General features: G+C 35.3%; 1 pseudogene; it reads left to right on the plus strand.

Moving 5' to 3' along the window:
• The first annotated feature begins 12606 nt into the window (after positions 1–12606).
• LOC110667605 (chitin elicitor receptor kinase 1-like) lies at positions 12607–16573 on the plus strand (annotated as a pseudogene).
• Positions 16574–17165: the final 592 nt, after the last annotated feature.

The following is a 17165-nucleotide window of genomic DNA, read 5'->3' on the forward strand; positions in this document are numbered from 1 at the left end:
TCTCTCAAACTCCATTAGAGCTCTTAAGTCAAGCTTCATAAACCTTCAATCCCACCATAAAAACCTTAGTCTCCAACATTAAATCTTGTAGTTAGACCTAGATAAGGAGCTTGACAACAAAAAGAAAAAGAAAGGAAGGAGTTTTGAAGAGGGAGAAATTCAAAAAAAAAAAGGTTAGTAAGCAAACTTGATGATTTTAGTTTGATTTCTACATTTTTAACTTATTGAACTTGTAAATAAATTTTAAATAAAAGAAAATTTTGTTAAGGGACCATGATTGAAATTCGGCCAGCATGTGTATAGGGGTATATTTGCATGGTTTAATAGATTTAAATACATATGTGAGCTTGTTTGACATGAAGAAACATGTATTTATGCATGGAATCAATCAAATGCAACAATTTAGCGTGGTTAGGGTTTGGATACTCAGGGTTTAGAGACCAAAAATGTGAAGAAGTGCTAAATGATGTCTTTGACATAGTTTAAGGAAAGAAATGGTCATTTGTGACCTAATTAAGTGTGTTAGAAGTATTTGAATCAAAGTCAAATTCGGATTGGGTATGCACCATGACCAAAAGTCAACTTTGAGGGATCAAAAATGGAATTTTACAAGTCCAATGGATATGGGACCAATTGGGGATGAAAATAGGCACTAAATGACACAATTTTCATTGAGGAAGCCTGCCCAAAAAGTGACTAAAACCTAGTGAACAAAGTGGCCGAAGTCGGAAAATCGCAGGCTGCCTCTGCACAAACTGACCAAATGAACAGTGTTTGTTCATTTGGTCATAACTCGAGCTAGGCAGGTCAAAATGACCTAAACTTTTACCAGTGGTTAGACGAGATATAGACCTAAAACTTTCATGGAGAACACCAACTCAAATTATGCCATTAACCCAATCAAATAACTGAGCCAATTTGGGTCACTGAATCTGTAGACTGCAGATTTGCCATTTGAACAATAAAGTTTCAATGGCTATAACTCTCTCTAGAAAACTCCGATTTAGGCGATTCTTGAACCGATGGAAACCTAATACATAGTAGAACATTTCATATGAATAAAATTAGACCAAATTATAGACTTAACTTGATCAAATTGCTGAACAAAATTGGAATCAATAATCTGCCAGAATAAAATTCTGCAGCATGAACAGTAAACATAATTTGCTTATAACTTGAGCTACAAAACTCCAATTAGGGTGATTCAAAAAGGAGAATAAACTTAAGACAATAAGGAACATTTTCTATGAAGAACATTTTGCCAAATTCCAACAGTAAACTGACCAATGAAATTGTACAATTAGGGACACCAAAATTGAAAATTTGGCAATTTTGCCTAAAAGGCCTAAGTTTTGAGAAAATGACCAAAACCAACAAGTTTGGTAACCAAAATGTGGTATGTGAGTGAAGTTGGAGTTCCCATACCTATTAAGCCTTAGAAAGTCAACAATTTGACTTGAATAGTGCAGTAAATAGTAACCCGAAATACAAAATTTCAAGAACGTCGAATTTAGCACGTTAGAGCTAAGTAAAAGTGAAGTTAAATTTATTTTTGGATTTATGTTAAGTTATGGTACTGAAACACTGTAAAAATTGTGTGTTTCAATTGAAAAGAATACTGGGAAAGAATCCGAGGAACCGAGTCAAGGCCAAGAGGCGACTCGCTTGAGGTTTGTGCACAACATTACCATGCTTTAAAATTCATTGATGAAGTGAATGAAATATGTATTTTACATTTGCTTTGAATTGTTGAAAATTTATTTATGACATTAGTTATGATGTTTTGACTTAAATTGTTGAAAGTTATTGTGTATATTTGAAATGACAATGTTTAGCAAATTGTTAAGATAAGTTTTGAAACCACAGTGTCATGACCATATATTTGAACACCTCACTAGCACGACTAGTGGAGGTAATTAGTTTCGAATTTTGATTCCTTCTCTGGAGAAGTGTTGAGGTGTGCCAGTAGAAGAGGATGTGAATGGATATCCATATATTTGAGCTAGCTAGCCTTGTGATGTGATTTCTCTTTAGCCTCTAGCTATTGAGATTCTATTTGTTTCGAATGGCATGATCTAACTGTGGGTTTTATGAAACGTGTTTTGATACTTTGAAATAAACTTGGTTTGCATTAAAATCTCATAATTCAGGTTTTGTGTTTAATGCTCATGTTTAGTCAAATTTTTGAATAAATGTGATTTATATTTTGCATAAAGATTATTTTAGTATGTTGTGCACCACTGAGTCCTAGTACTCAGCGATGACTTCTATTGTTGTCACAGATACAGAGACTAGAGGAGCAGCAGACTGAGCTGCTGAGGTGTGAGGAGCTATCAGCTTAAAGTCATCGGGTATAATTTATACCCTAATTGTAAATATTTCTTTTCATGTATGTATTGCATATAAATGTATGGATATGCAAATCGGTCTTGAGCAGCTTGTACAAAAATTTGTATGAAGTTTGTAATAAAGTTTAGTTTTTTTTTTATGTAAATTTTGTAAGAATGTATATAAATTGTTTTGTCACTAATGAAATATGAGTACAACTATTTTATTTAATTAAAATGAAATGTATTGCAAGTATGCTGAGGATTATTGAATTTTGAACTTGAGAAATTATTGAAATGATTGTGAAATTGATTGAGTTTGATTGTGAAATTGAAGTAGTGGTTGAGAAAAATTTTTAGAAGTGCTTTTTACAGGTATTTGAAGAACTGTTGTCTCAAAATACAGAGGGAACTCTGTCAAAATTTTTATAAATTTTGCGGAAAAATAAAATGGGCTAAAAGTTTTAACTAGTTTTTAACTTCAATTAAATGTTTTAAATACTTATTAGAAATGCTCACCACTTATCAAAAATAAGAAAATTGTTTTAAAATCCCTTGTAGGGTACTTAATGAGTTATCGGTAGGTGAAGTTTGGTAGTTCATTAGGTATTCTACGGGATCATGTTATACCTTATAGAGGGGTAAGGTGTGACATGTTTTAGTGGTATCAGAGCAAGTTTTTGAAGTATGTTTTAAATTATGAATTTGTGTCTTTTTTTTGTTAAGTATAACTGCTCAATGTCCATAATTGTTACATACAGTGCATTACATCATGAATATGAACTAACAGAGGGAAATCTCCATGTGTTACTTGTTCAGGAGATACCCTAACTTCAGCCTGAAATGGAAGAAGGGGATCGCTCAGTTGAGCAGTCTGTTGAAGCTGACGCACAAGGGGAAGCCCCAGCTTTACCGAATGTCAGTGGGTCGAGAGCACCACCCCGCAAATGCCTGATTCCTCGCACGGTTTACCTGCAGATGGCGGCAATGTTTCAACAAATGGCTGGGGGTATGCCTGTTCAAGCTCAACCCCAACCACCTGTGGCACAACCACTGCCTCCAACCAAATAGTATGATAAGTTATTGAAGTATGGGGCTACAGAATTTAAGGGTACAGTGGACCCTTTGGAGGCATAGCAATGGCTTGAAAGAATGGACAAAGTATTTAAGAAGCTGCACTGCCAAGATGAACTGAAGTTTGAATACTCTGTGTTGCTACTGCAAGGGGATGCGTATGATTGGTGGAAGACCATCCCCCACAGCTTGGTTGAACCACCAGTGCTGACCTGGGATGACTTCATCAGAGAGTTCAGACAAAAATACATCCCAGATGCATATGTTGATCAGAAACTGCAATAATTTTTTAGTTTGAAACAAGGAAATCGATCAGTGGCAGAGTATGAGAGGGAATTCTCCCTCCTAAGTCACTGTGCGGGGAGTCTCCTTACTACCAGCAAGGCAAGGTGCAAGAGATTTGAGACGGGTTTGAAGCCCAGCATAAGGATGCAAGTTGTGGGATTTCGACACAGCAACTTCTCAGAGCTTATGTCTCAAGCACTTGAACTGGAGAGAATTGAATCAGAAGCAACCCCAGTGAAAGAAAAATCAGAAAAAGCTGAGAAATCAGAAAAAGACAAGGGGGAAAAATCAGTTGAGCAGTTACGGTGCTACCTCTGGAAGAGAAAGAAGTTTAGTGGACCCAGGGTCGAGGTGGAAAGATTTGGTAGGGGCGATTCTCGGACAGACCCCTAGTTACAGTCGTGATCGGCGAGGGTTCACATTCTGCCCGCCCCTGTGAGACTTGTGGCAAGATTCATGGGGGAGAGTGTTATTGGGCCACTGGAGCCTGCTTTAACTATGGAGGCAAGGGTCATTGAGCAAGAGACTGCACTAGTGCTCCGTCTTTGAGATATGGTCCAACTCCTACTACTGCCAAGGGATCTATTCAGAGTCCTGCTCCCAGAGGTTCACAGTCAATTGGTAGAGGAAGAGGCAGAGGTAGAGGCCGCTTGAGCGATCGAGTACGCGATTAGTCAGTCAGGACAAAGAAGTGCTTCAACCAGAATCTACACAATGAGACAACGAGAAGAGGCTGAGACTTCTGATGTGGTAGCTGGTACATTCTCTATCTCTGATCAAGAAGTATTTGTATTGTTTGATCCGGGTTCAACCCATTCATATGTTAGTGCTAGCATAGTCAGTTCACTTGCTGTTCCATGTGTGCAAATGGGTTTTGAAGTGCTAGTAACTAGTCCGTTAGGACAGGAGGTCCGGGTCAATAGAATTTATGGAGACTGTCCTTTGGTGATCCAAGGACATGTTTTCCTGTCAGATTTGATTGAAATGCCCTTCAGAGATTATGATATTATCTTGGGCATGGATTGGTTAGCCAGGCATCACGCTATGATTGACTATAGACTAAAGACAGTTACTTTTGGTCTCCCTTTGTACGGTGATGTGGTAATACATAGAGAGAGGCATTTACTGCCATCAAACATCATTTCGGCTGCACCAGCCAGAAGGATGATCAGAAAGGGGTGTGAAGCATACTTGGCACATGTAATAGACACCCAAGTGGGGAGTCCAGCACTGAAGGACATCCCTAGTGTATGTGACTTTTCGGATGTATTTCCTGATGAATTGCCAGGATTACCTCCAGAAAGAGAGGTGCAGTTTGAGATTGATGTTATGCCTGGTGTGGACCCAATCTCCATAACGCCATATGGAATGGCACCTGCAGAATTGAAAGAGTTGAAAGTGCAGTTGCAAGAATTGCTTGACAAGGGCTTTATCCACCCTAGTGTGTCACCTTGGGGAGCGCCAGTGCTGTTTGTTAAGAAGAAGAATGGCACTCTCCGCTTATGTATTGACTACCGACAGTTGAATAAGGTGACAATAAAGAATAGATATCCGTTGCCCCGCATTGATGACTTGTTTGATCAGTCGAGGGGTGCAGCTGTGTTCTCCAAAATTGACCTGAGATCAGGTTATTATCAGCTGAAAGTACAAGAGCAAAGTATCCCTAAAACTGCCTTTAGAACGCTATGGCCATTATGAGTTCTTGGTCATGCCATTCGGGTTAACTAATGCTCTGGCTGCTTTTATGGATCTGATGAACACTATCTTCATACCATACCTCGACCAGTTTGTTGTGGTATTTATAGATGATATATTGGTCTATTCGAGGAATGCAGAAGAGCATGATAGACATCTGCGGATTGTACTGCAGACTTTGAGGGAGAAACAGCTATATGCCAAATTATCGAAGTGTTAATTTTGGCTGAAGGAGATATCCTTTTTGGGGCATGTAGTATCAGAAGAGGGCATTAAGGTAGATCCAAGTAAGATTGAAGTTGTCCTTAATTGGAGGCCACCCAGAAATGTCACAGAGATTCGCAGTTTTCTGGGTTTAGCTGGATACTACCGTAGATTTGTGAAGGGTTTCTCCATGTTGGCATCTCCATTGACTAAGCTACTCCGAAAAGATGTACAATTTCAATGGACGGACAAATGCCAGCAGAGTTTTGATAAATTGAAAAGATGTTTGACTGAAGCTCCAGTCCTAACTTTACCTACTCCGGGTAAAGAATATACAGTATATAGTGATGCTTCTCACAATGGGTTAGGCTGTGTATTGATGCAAGATCGAAATGTCATTGCCTATGCATCACGCCAGCTAAAACCGCATGAGAGGAATTATCCAACACATGATTTGGAGCTTACAGCTATTGTGTTTGCTCTTAAGATCTGGAGGCACTATTTGTATGGGGAAAAGTGTTACATCTACACAGATCATAAGAGTTTAAAGTATTTGGACACCCAGAAAGAGCTGAATTTGAGACAGAGGAGATGGTTAGAGTTGATAAAAGACTATGATTGTTTGATAGACTATCAACCAGGGAAAGCTAATGTTGTGGCTGGCGCCTTAAGTCGCAAGACTATGGCAAGTCTACGGGTTACTCCTTTGTCTTTGGTACATGAGTTGAGATCATTACATGCCAGCTTAGAGATTAATGATGATGGGCAGACAGCAGTTGCATGGCATGTACAGCCAGTGTTGATTGATCAGATTAGAATGGCTGCTCAGAATGATCAGAAGTATCAGAAGCTGTTGGAAGAAGTCCGGCAGGGCAAGAAACTAGAATTCTCAATCAGAGATGATGGTCTACTGCTACACCAGGGCAGAATATGTGTTCCTAATGATGTTGAATTGAGGAAGATCATTTTGAAGGAAGCACATGAGTCTCCTTTTGCCATGCACCCTGGTGGCACAAAAATGTATAGAGGGCTAAAGGAGCATTACTGGTGGATGGGTATGAAAAGAGATGTGGCAGAGTTTATTTCTAAATGCCTAACTTGTCAGCAAGTAAAGGCAGAGCATCAAGTACCCGCTGGGTTGTTACATCCACTACCAGTACCAGAGTGGAAATGGGAGAGAATAATGATGGATTTTGTGATGGGACTTCCGAGGACACAGAAGAGTCATGATGCAGTTTGGGTCATTGTTGACAGACTGACTAAATCTGCTCATTTTCTGCCAGTTCGGATGGACTACAGTTTAGAAAGATTGGCCAAGTTATACATCGATGAGATTGTGAGACTGCATGGAGTGCCAGTATCCATCGTGTCAGACAGAGATCCTAGGTTTACTTCTAGATTCTAGGGTAGTCTTCAGAGAGCCCTAGGAACTAGATTGAACCAAGATCTTGCATTCCATCCACAGACAGATGGCCAGTCTGAGAGGGTAATTCAGATCTTGGAGGACATGCTACGGGCTTGTGTGATTGAGTTTGAGGGCAGTTGGGATACACTCTTGCCTTTGATTGAGTTTGCTTACAATAACAGCTACCAATCTAGTATTGGGATGCCTCCATATGAAGCTTTGTATGGCAGAAAATGTAGAACCCCGTTGTGTTGGGATGACGTGGGTGAAAGAAAGATGATTGGACCCGAAATTGTTCAAAAAACTGAGGAGAAGATCAGGGTGATCAGAGATCGACTTAAGACTGCATCAGACCGTCAGAAGTCCTACATTGATTTGAAAAGAAGAGATATTGAGTATGCAGTGGGTGAGAAAGTTTTCCTCAAGGTTTCTCCTTGGAAGAGAATTATGAGATTCGACAGAAAGGGGAAACTGAGTTCTCATTTTATCAGGCCGTATGAGGTTCTGGAAAGAGTGGGTCCTTTGGCATATCGGTTGGCACTACCTCCAGAGTTGGAGAAGATACATAATGTCTTCCATGTATTTATATTAAGGAGGTATCGATCAAACCCATCTCATATACTACCAGTAGAGGAAATTGAAGTGAATCCAGACCTCACATATGAAGAAGAACCCGTAGGGATTCTGGCTTATGAGGTGAAGCAGCTACGGAACAAGCAAATACCATTGGTAAAAGTGCTGTGGAACCATCATTCGGGCCAGGAGGCTACTTGGGAACGAGAAGAGGACATGAGGAGACAGCACCCACAGCTATTCAGAGATTAGTACCAGGTAAAATTTCAAGACAAAATTTATTTTAAGGGGGGGAGAATTATAACACCCCCGTTTGCATAGCCTGGTAGATTTCACTGTTCCGGTGACCGGTGTCGGTCCGGACAATTAAGAAGATTATAACTACACTTAAGATAACTAGAGAAGCTATAAACACAAATAATTAGTAATGTCCAATTAGTTAAGTATAAACAAGAAAAATAGAACATAAGAAGTTAAACGAGCCGAGAGTCACAGCGATGGGTGACCTTCTCGGGAATGACTGCGAAGCCATTTTAAACTCAAATTTCTAATCGTAAAAAGTGACGTTGCGGTCCTTAGGACCCTTATAAACACAGTGGAAAAGAGAAAATCACGAAAAAGAACTGTTAAGCCAGTCAAATAATTAGGTCAGAGAGCCGAAAGAAATATGGAATTATTTGCAAACCGGGTTGAACCGGCGAAGGGCAATTTGGTCAATTGACCCCGAGAGCTGACTCCTGACCTAACTGTCAAATAAAATCGGAGAAAAGAAAACTTTGGGATCGAGAATTAAATTAAAGAACTAATAGAAGAAAGAAAAGAAGAGAAAATGAAAAAGTTAAAAAGGTGTAGGAAGATGACATCATGCATGATATCATGCATGATGCCATAAGTCATATAATTAATAAATTAATTAAATGAATTTTTGGGGTCTTCCATAAGACAAAATAAATAAAAGAAAGGAAAAAAAAATTTCATTGTCTTCTTCTTCCCTTCCAAGACGTTTTCTCTTTCCCTTAGCTCTCTCTCTCAAACTCCATGAGAGCTCTTAAGTCAAGCTTCATAAACCTTCAATCCCACCATAAAAACCTTACTCTCCAATGTTAAATCTTGTAGTTAGACCTAGATAAGGAGCTTGACAATAAAAAGAAAAAGAAAGGAAGGAGTTTTGAAGAGGTAGAAATTCAAAAAAAAAAAAAGGTTAGTAAGCAAACTTGATGATTTTAGTTTGATTTCTACATTTTTAACTTATTGAACTTGTAAATAAATTTTAAATAAAAGAAAATTTTGTTGAGGGACCATGAGTGAAATTCAGCCAGCATGTGTATAGGGGTATATTTGCATGGTTTGATAGATTTAAATACATATGTGAGCTTGTTTGAGATGAAGAAACATGTATGTATGCATGGAATCAATCAAATGCAACAATTTAGTGTGGTTAGGGTTTGGATACTTAGGGTTTAGAGACCAAAAATGTTAAGAAGTGCTAAATGATTTCTTTGACATAGTTTAAGGAAAGAAATGGTCATTTGTGACCTAATTAAGTGTGTTAGAAGTATTTGAATCAAAGTCAAATTCGGATTGGGTATGCACCATGACCAAAAGTCAACTTTGAGGGATCAAAAATGGAATTTTACAAGTCCAATGGATATGGGATCAATTGGGGATGAAAATAGGCACTAAATGACACAATTTTCATTGAGGAAGCCTGCCCAAAAAGTGACTAAAACCTAGTGAACAAAGTGGCCGAAGTCGGAAAATCACAGGCTGCTTCTGCACAAACTAACCAAATGAACAGTGTTTGTTCATTTAGTCATAACTCGAGCTAGACAGGTCAAAATGACCTGAAATTTTACCAGTGGTTAGATGAGATATAGACCTAAAACTTTCATGTAGAATACCAATCCAAATTATGCCATTAACCCAATCAAATTACTGAGCCAAGTTGGGTTACTGAATCTGCAGACTGCAGATTTGCCATTTGAACAGTAAAGTTTCAATGGCTATAACTCTCTCTAGAAAACTCCGATTTAGGCGATTCTTGAACCGATGGAAACCTAAGATATAGTAGAACATTTTATATGAAGAAAATTAGATCAAATTATAGACTTAACTTGACCAAATTGCTGAACGAAGTTGGAATCAATAATCTGCCAAAATAAAATTCTGCAGCATGAACAGTAAATATAATTTGCTTATAACTTGAGCTACAAAACTCCAATTGGGGTGATTCAAAAAGGAAAATAAACTTAAGACAATAAGAAACATTTTCTATGAAGAAAGTTTTGTCAAATTCTAACAGTAAACTGACCAATGAAACTGTACAATTAGGGACACCAAAATTGAAAATTTGGCAATTTTGCCTAAAAGGCCTAAGTTTTGAGAAAATGACCAAAACCAACAAGTTTGGTAACCAAAATGTGGTATGTGAGTGAAGTTGGAGTTCCCATACCTATTAAGCCTCAGAAAGTCAATAATTTGACTTGAATAGTGCAGTGAATAGTAACCCAAAATACAAAATTTCAAGAACGTCGAATTTCGCACGTTAGAGCTAAGTAAAAGTGAAGTTAAATTTATTTTTGGATTTATGTTAAGTTATGGTACTGAAACACTATAAAAATTGTGTGTTTCAGTTGAAAAGAACACTGGGAAAGAATCCGAGGAATCGAGTCAAGGCCAAGAGGCGACTCGCTTGAGGTTTGTGCACAACATTACTATGCTTTAAAATTCATTGATAAAGTGAATGAAATATGTATTTTACATTTGCTTTGAATTGTTGAAAATTTATTTGTGACATTAGTTATGATGTTTTGACTTAAATTGTTGAAAGTTATTGTGTATATTTGAAATGACAATGTTTAGCAAATTGTTAAGATAAGTTTTGAAACCACAGTGTCATGACCATATATTTGAATACCTCACTAGCACGACTAGTGGAGGTAATTAGTTTCGAATTTTGATTCCTTCTCTGGAGAAGTGTTGAGGTATGCCAGTAGAAGAGGATGTGAATGGATATCTATATATTTGAGCTAGCTAGCCTTGTGATGTGATTTCTCTTTAGCCTCTGGCTATTGAGATTCTATTTGTTTCGAATGGCATGATCTAACTGTGGGTTTTATGAAACGTGTTTTGATACTTTGAAATAAACTTGGTTTGCATTAAAATCTTATAATTCATGTTTTGTGTTTAATGCTCATGTTTAGTTAAATTTTTGAATAAATGTGATTTATATTTTGCATAAAGATTATTTTAGTATGTTGTGCACCACTGAGTCCTAGTACTCAGCAATGGCTTCTATTGCTGTCGCAGATACAGAGACTAGAGGAGCAGCAGACTGAGCTGCTGAGGTGTGAGGAGCTATCAGCTTAAAGTCATCGGGTATAATTTATACCCTGATTGTAAATATTTCTTTTCATGTATGTATTGCATATAAATGTATGGACATGCAAATGGGTCTTGAGTAGCTTGTACAAAAATTTGTATGAAGTTTATAATAAAGTTTAGTTTATTTTTTTTTATGTAAATTTTGTAAGAATGTATAAAAATTATTGTCTCTAATGAAATATGAGTATAACTATTTTATTTAATTTAAATGAAATGTATTGCTAGTATGCTGAGGATTATTGAATTTTGAACTTGAGAAATTATTGAAATGATTGTGAAATTGATTGAGTTTGATTGTGAAATTGAAGTAGTGGTTGAGAAAAAATTTTAGAAGTGCTTTTTACAGGTATTTGAAAAACTGTTTTCTCAAAATATAGAGGGAACTCTGTTAAAATTTTTATAAATTTTGCGGAAAAATAAAATGGGCCAAAAGTTTTAACTAGTTTTTAACTTCAATTAAATGTTTTAAATACTTATTAGAAATGCTCACCACTTATCAAAAATAAGAAAATTGTTTTAAAATCCCTTGTAGGGTACTTAATGAGTTATTGGTGGGTGAAGTTCGGTAGTTCATTAGGTATTCTACGGAATCATGTTATACCTTATAGAGGGATAAGGTGTGACACGGCATATCTTTCATTCGCCTTGTAAGGTGTGCGAAAGTACTTCTATTCGGTCTTATTTCAGTTCAATTATGATTTGTTCGGATCGCTTGATCCTTTAACCAGTATTTAACTTTTTTCACTGCCACGTTAGATATATTTGTGTAGAATTTTGATTATTTAACTGAAACTTTTAGGCACATAGTATCATATATTTTTCTTTAAAAATTCTTTAAAATAATAAAACTGATGAAACGTTAAATGAGATGTGTAGGTAAAAATTTAGTTATTTATTTATTTTTAATATAGCTAATTAAAATTAAAATTTTAAATTTAAGATCTCACAAATATATAAACCACTCTAATACTATTAAAATAAAATTTAGTGATAATTAATTATTTGTTAATATACTTAATTTTTTTTATATAAATTTAAGTACCTATGTGTGTTTAACCACTTAGGAGAGTTTCCTTAGAAGTAAAATGATATAAAATATTATAAATTTAATTAATAAATAAAATTATTCGATCTATATTGAAATTGAAAATTTAGTTAAATATTGAATTTTTTATCATCGCATTTAAAAATTAAAATTTTATAAGAATTAAAATTCAATTAATTTTTTTTATCAATTCATATGTTTAAAATTAAAAAAAATTAATTATTTTTAATTAAGAAATATATTCTTATTTATGTATAAAATTAATATATAATATGATTAAGAAAAATCTTAATTTATATAAAAATAAACTTAATAATTATTAGATTAAATAATTATATTTAAATTTACATATTTATTATATATTTTTTAATTAATTTTACGTAAATCCCAATATATATTTTTTATCTAATAATGATTATTAATTTCGTTGTCCTATAAGGCTTATGTAACTTATATTAAATACATCCTTTAACATATTAAAAAGAAAAATAGAGATAAAATTCTCTTCTTCTAAGTTCTTCCTTCATGGCCCAAAATAAATGGCCCAGTGTCGTCAGCAGCTCATCTTCCTTGATGCACAGCCAGGGAAGACCGCCGGTGGACTTTACGGTTGGTGAACAGGATTTGAAATAATAATAATTATAATAATAATAATAAAAGCCGCCGCCAACTTTTAATCTTCCAGTCAACGGTTCCCGAGTTCATCACGTCAGACATATAAAACTTCTTCTCCATCTTCATCTTCTTCAATCCCTCTCCTTCATCAAACAATATGAATAAGAAATTAGGGTTAGCTTTTGGTTCAGGTCCTGGAAGTAACTCAGATAAACCTGTGGAATCAACTGGTCAGGCACAGTCTCCAGGTCTTGGAGGCATAACCATGGATAAATCGGTGGAGTTCTCATATGAAGAACTCGCCCAGGCTACTGATAACTTCAGTATGGCTAATAAGATTGGCCAAGGTGGCTTTGGCTCTGTTTACTATGCAGAACTGAGAGGCGAGGTTCGTTGTCACTATATGAGTTAAAGCTGAACTGGCAGTAGCAGCATCTTTATTAACTTCTCTTTGTTAACATCCTCTATGTTATTAGTTTGGTGGTCATTGAATTTTTCTTGTTTAAGGCTTATTTGTTTTGCAAACAAAAAAAAAAATGGTCTATGGAAAATTTTCTTATTGGAAAACATTCTTTGAGAAACTGAATTATTTTCCTTTATATGGCTATAATGCTGAAAATCTTTTTTTTGGTTTTTATTTGGGCAGTTTGAGCACACAAGAAGAACTTTAATTATGTTTCAGCTAAGAAAACGACAAAAAAATTTGGGTCTAGGAGAATTTAATATTTTTCTCACTTGATGTTTTTTTCACTTGAGTAGAAGAGAAAATTTTAAAAAGAAGAAGAAGAATTAAAGGTGCGAATTGTGATAGTTGTGGCGATAAGTGTTGATTTCTGTTAATAACTTTACCCCTTTTCATGAGTCTCTGGAAGTTTGGATAATGACTTTCCATTTAAAACGGGAAGTTATTTTATTTGAAAACTGCTTAATTTTCCCATGGACTATGAGTACCAAGTACTGGAAAATGAGGGAAATGTGTTTCCGGACTTTTTTTAGCTATCTGCCAAATGTTGTTTTGTTCCATGGTGCATTTGCTAATACTCTTTAAGGATGGATATTTGTTCTTCCTTTTTTTCCTCCTCCCCAAGGGATGGAAGCATTTGCTGATATTACTTTCCTTTTAGTAATATTTATTTCTTCTCCTAACATTGATAAATTGGACTTATCATGCAGAAAGCTGCAATCAAGAAGATGGACATGCAAGCTTCAAAAGAATTTTTTGCTGAACTAAAGGTCTTAACACATGTTCATCATTTGAACCTGGTACACTTTCTCTCTTAGTTAAAAAATAACAGTAATGCTTGTAAAGAAGAATTGATGTTGTCGCATCTCTTTATTTGAGCAAATGTAACAAAATTTTATTTTAGAGTAGTTTTCAGAGTAATTGTTGGTATTACCTAGAATACTTCAGTCACTGTTTACCTCTATTGTATGAACTAAACAGAAAATCCACATATCATTTCATTTATCCATTTAAAATAATGAACTTAACGTGGTTCCAGATTAAGACTTTAATGAACCTTGGGAAAATTATGTTGTTTGTTTGCAAGACTAGATCAGTCTACACTGCCTGCTTGGCGACTATATAAATTACTGTGCCTCGCAGCTTCATTATTTTAAGTTTTGATTTGTTTATATAATGCACTCTCTCCTTAAAACGCACTTCTTTGCTTTGGCAACAAGATATTAAATGCAGTGTTTCTGTTTACCATGGCAATGTAAGAATCATTTCAAATGTAATAGTTGAATCAGTCCAAAGCTGCAACATACAGATATTTTTATCAACTGCACTTTCGAGGTTGAATGTCTTAACTAGTTGGATAAGCATCAAGTGTCCTGTCAGAAGGATTTTGCTAGCACAGGGATTATATTAGTGTATTTAATAGTTCTGTCTGCATATGTATAATCATGCACGCTCCAACAGGGATGATTTGTAAGACTTTGGATATTTCTTTACCTTCTATTCACTATATAATTATACCATCTTCATTTTTTGCAGGTCCGATTGATTGGATGCTGTGTAGAGGGTTCTCTTTTTCTAGTTTATTAATACATTGAGAATGGCAACTTAAGCCAACATTTGCATGGCTCTGGTGAGAGTACATGCATTCTGTAGATCATGTCTGGTGTTGGCTGATATAATGGTACTGATAACATTGTTGCTTGTTTCCAGGGAGGGATCCATTGTCATGGTCCGCTAGGTTGCAAATTGCCCTTGATTCAGCTAGAGGCCTTGATTATATCCATGAGCATACTGTTCCTGTTTATATCCATCGTGATATTAAGCCAGCCAACATATTGATTGACAAGAACTTCCGTGGAAAGGTTGTATTAAATCTCTGTTGTGATGGTGATCCATTTGAAAGCCTTTGAAATTGCTATATTAAATCATTTGCAGTACAGGTTGCAGATTTTGGGTTAACAAAACTAACGGTTGGAGGTTCATCGCTTCCTACACGTATTGTGGGTACATTTGCATACATGCCACCAGAGTAAGAAACTTATCTAATTGACATGGAAATAAAATCTCAGCATTAAGAGTCATGAAGAATTCAATTTTAACCTGACTTTGCTGGTCTAGATGTTTTTAGCAAGTTTCGCCAACCTGTAATGGTCCAAACAAGGATCCCGGAGATCTGTGTTTGTGCAGTTAGTGAACAATGTCGCTTTGTGATCCTATTCCTGCCTATTTATTCGTGAGGAATTGTTTGAGGCGGCTAATAGCTAGGATTCAAAATTGGTTCTGAATAGTCTGTGGATGAGTGCCACTGAAATTGTTCACATGAAGTTTATCTTCAGAATTTCAGGACGGAACAACTTATCATGGCTAATGGCATAAGCTTTCATTTCTCCAATTCTGGGTTTTAGCCCATGCATCAATGAGTGGAGAAGGCTAGCTTTCAGATTGGTAGCTCAATGACTAAAAGAAAAGGGAGGAATTTCAGGCAGGAAACGTAAGCATAATCTATTGCAAGTTAAAAAGTATGCTTAGTATATTTAATGGAGTCAGTATAGTGTAGTCAACCAGAGAAAGTCTTATAACATGTTTAGTCTTGTGTGAATAAATTGATTTTATAGATCTGATCTAATAGGGAAAACAAAAGCGCCACTCATTTATTTTATTAACATGGATTAAAATTTTCTGTTTGTCTGCAGATATGTAATTTATGGAGATGTTTCTCCAAAATTGGATGTCTATGCCTTTGGAGTTGTCCTTTATGAACTTATTTCTGCCAAGGATGCTATTGTCAAGATAAATGGTTCTAGTGGTGAAACACAGGGCCTTGTTGCTTTGGTGAATTTTCTGCCCTCTTTCATCACCAGTTAACTTGTTTGTAATCAAGGCCTATATTAGCTCAATTGAATTGCAAGCTACAGAAATATGTTTAGGACACATCAAAGTTCTAAGCCTGTTAATTGCCATGACTTGCCTTAATTAGCTTCCAGAAAATGCCCATGAACTGACCTTTGTTTTAATGTTTCTACAGTTTGAAAATGTTCTCAGTGAACCTGATCCTAGAGAAGAGCTTTGCAAATTGATTGACCCAAGGCTTGAAGATAACTATCCACTTGATTCAGTCTTAAAGGTAAGAAAAATGTCTAGGAGAGAGAGAGATGTTAGATGCTTGTTTCTAAGGTTTGAGATAATACTGAAGAAATGTGAGGTTTTGGGGTTGCAGATGGCCCAGCTTGCCAGGGCATGCACATACGAGAATCCTCAATTACGTCCAAGTATGAGATCTATTGTGGTTGCCTTGATGAATCTTTCATCCTCAACAGATGATAGGGATGTTGGCTCCTTCTATGAAAATCAAGCTTTCGTCAATTTAATGTCTGGAAGATAGAGGCTTTGCATGCGGGGAAAACATGAAAAATGATATATGAACAATGCAATTATTAATTATAATTGAGTACAAAGTACTTGATAAAAATTTAATATAACCAATTCTTTTTTTCTTGATTGTATACACAGATCATGGAGTCGATATGATATTAAAAGAAAATTCAAATCTTTACTGAAACTTGTATTTATAATTAATAAAATTAATTATATTTTTATTTTTAAATTTATAAACGAATATATTAAAACTCTTAAATTACTAGTATTGCATATATATTATTAAAAAAAAAAATTCTTTTCCACAATTCTTGTTAAGGGAAATTGAATTAATAACATGGCTTTTGACTTCTTGGGTAGGGTTTGTTCTCTGGGATAAATGCCTCAGGCATCAGCAAGTAGCAAACCATATAGAGTTATTTTAATACTTATTTTTAATACTTTAATTTGATTTTGAACTTTCATTGAGAATTAAATTAAAATTAAATTAAAAATCAATTTTAAGCAAATATTTTTCTATGATTTTTTTTATATGGATTATATACATTCGATATAATTATATATTTACATGCAATTAAGATTGTAATATATGTATATGTATAATTATGTATATAACTTAATATTACCTTTCCTTTTTTACTTTTTCTTAATAATATTAATTATAAATATATTAAATCATCCTAAAATTTCTAGTTATAAGTGTAATATATATATTTTTAA

The sequence above is a fragment of the Hevea brasiliensis genome, chromosome 7 (genome assembly GCF_030052815.1).
Source record: "Hevea brasiliensis isolate MT/VB/25A 57/8 chromosome 7, ASM3005281v1, whole genome shotgun sequence".
Classification (NCBI taxonomy): Eukaryota; Viridiplantae; Streptophyta; class Magnoliopsida; order Malpighiales; family Euphorbiaceae; genus Hevea; species Hevea brasiliensis.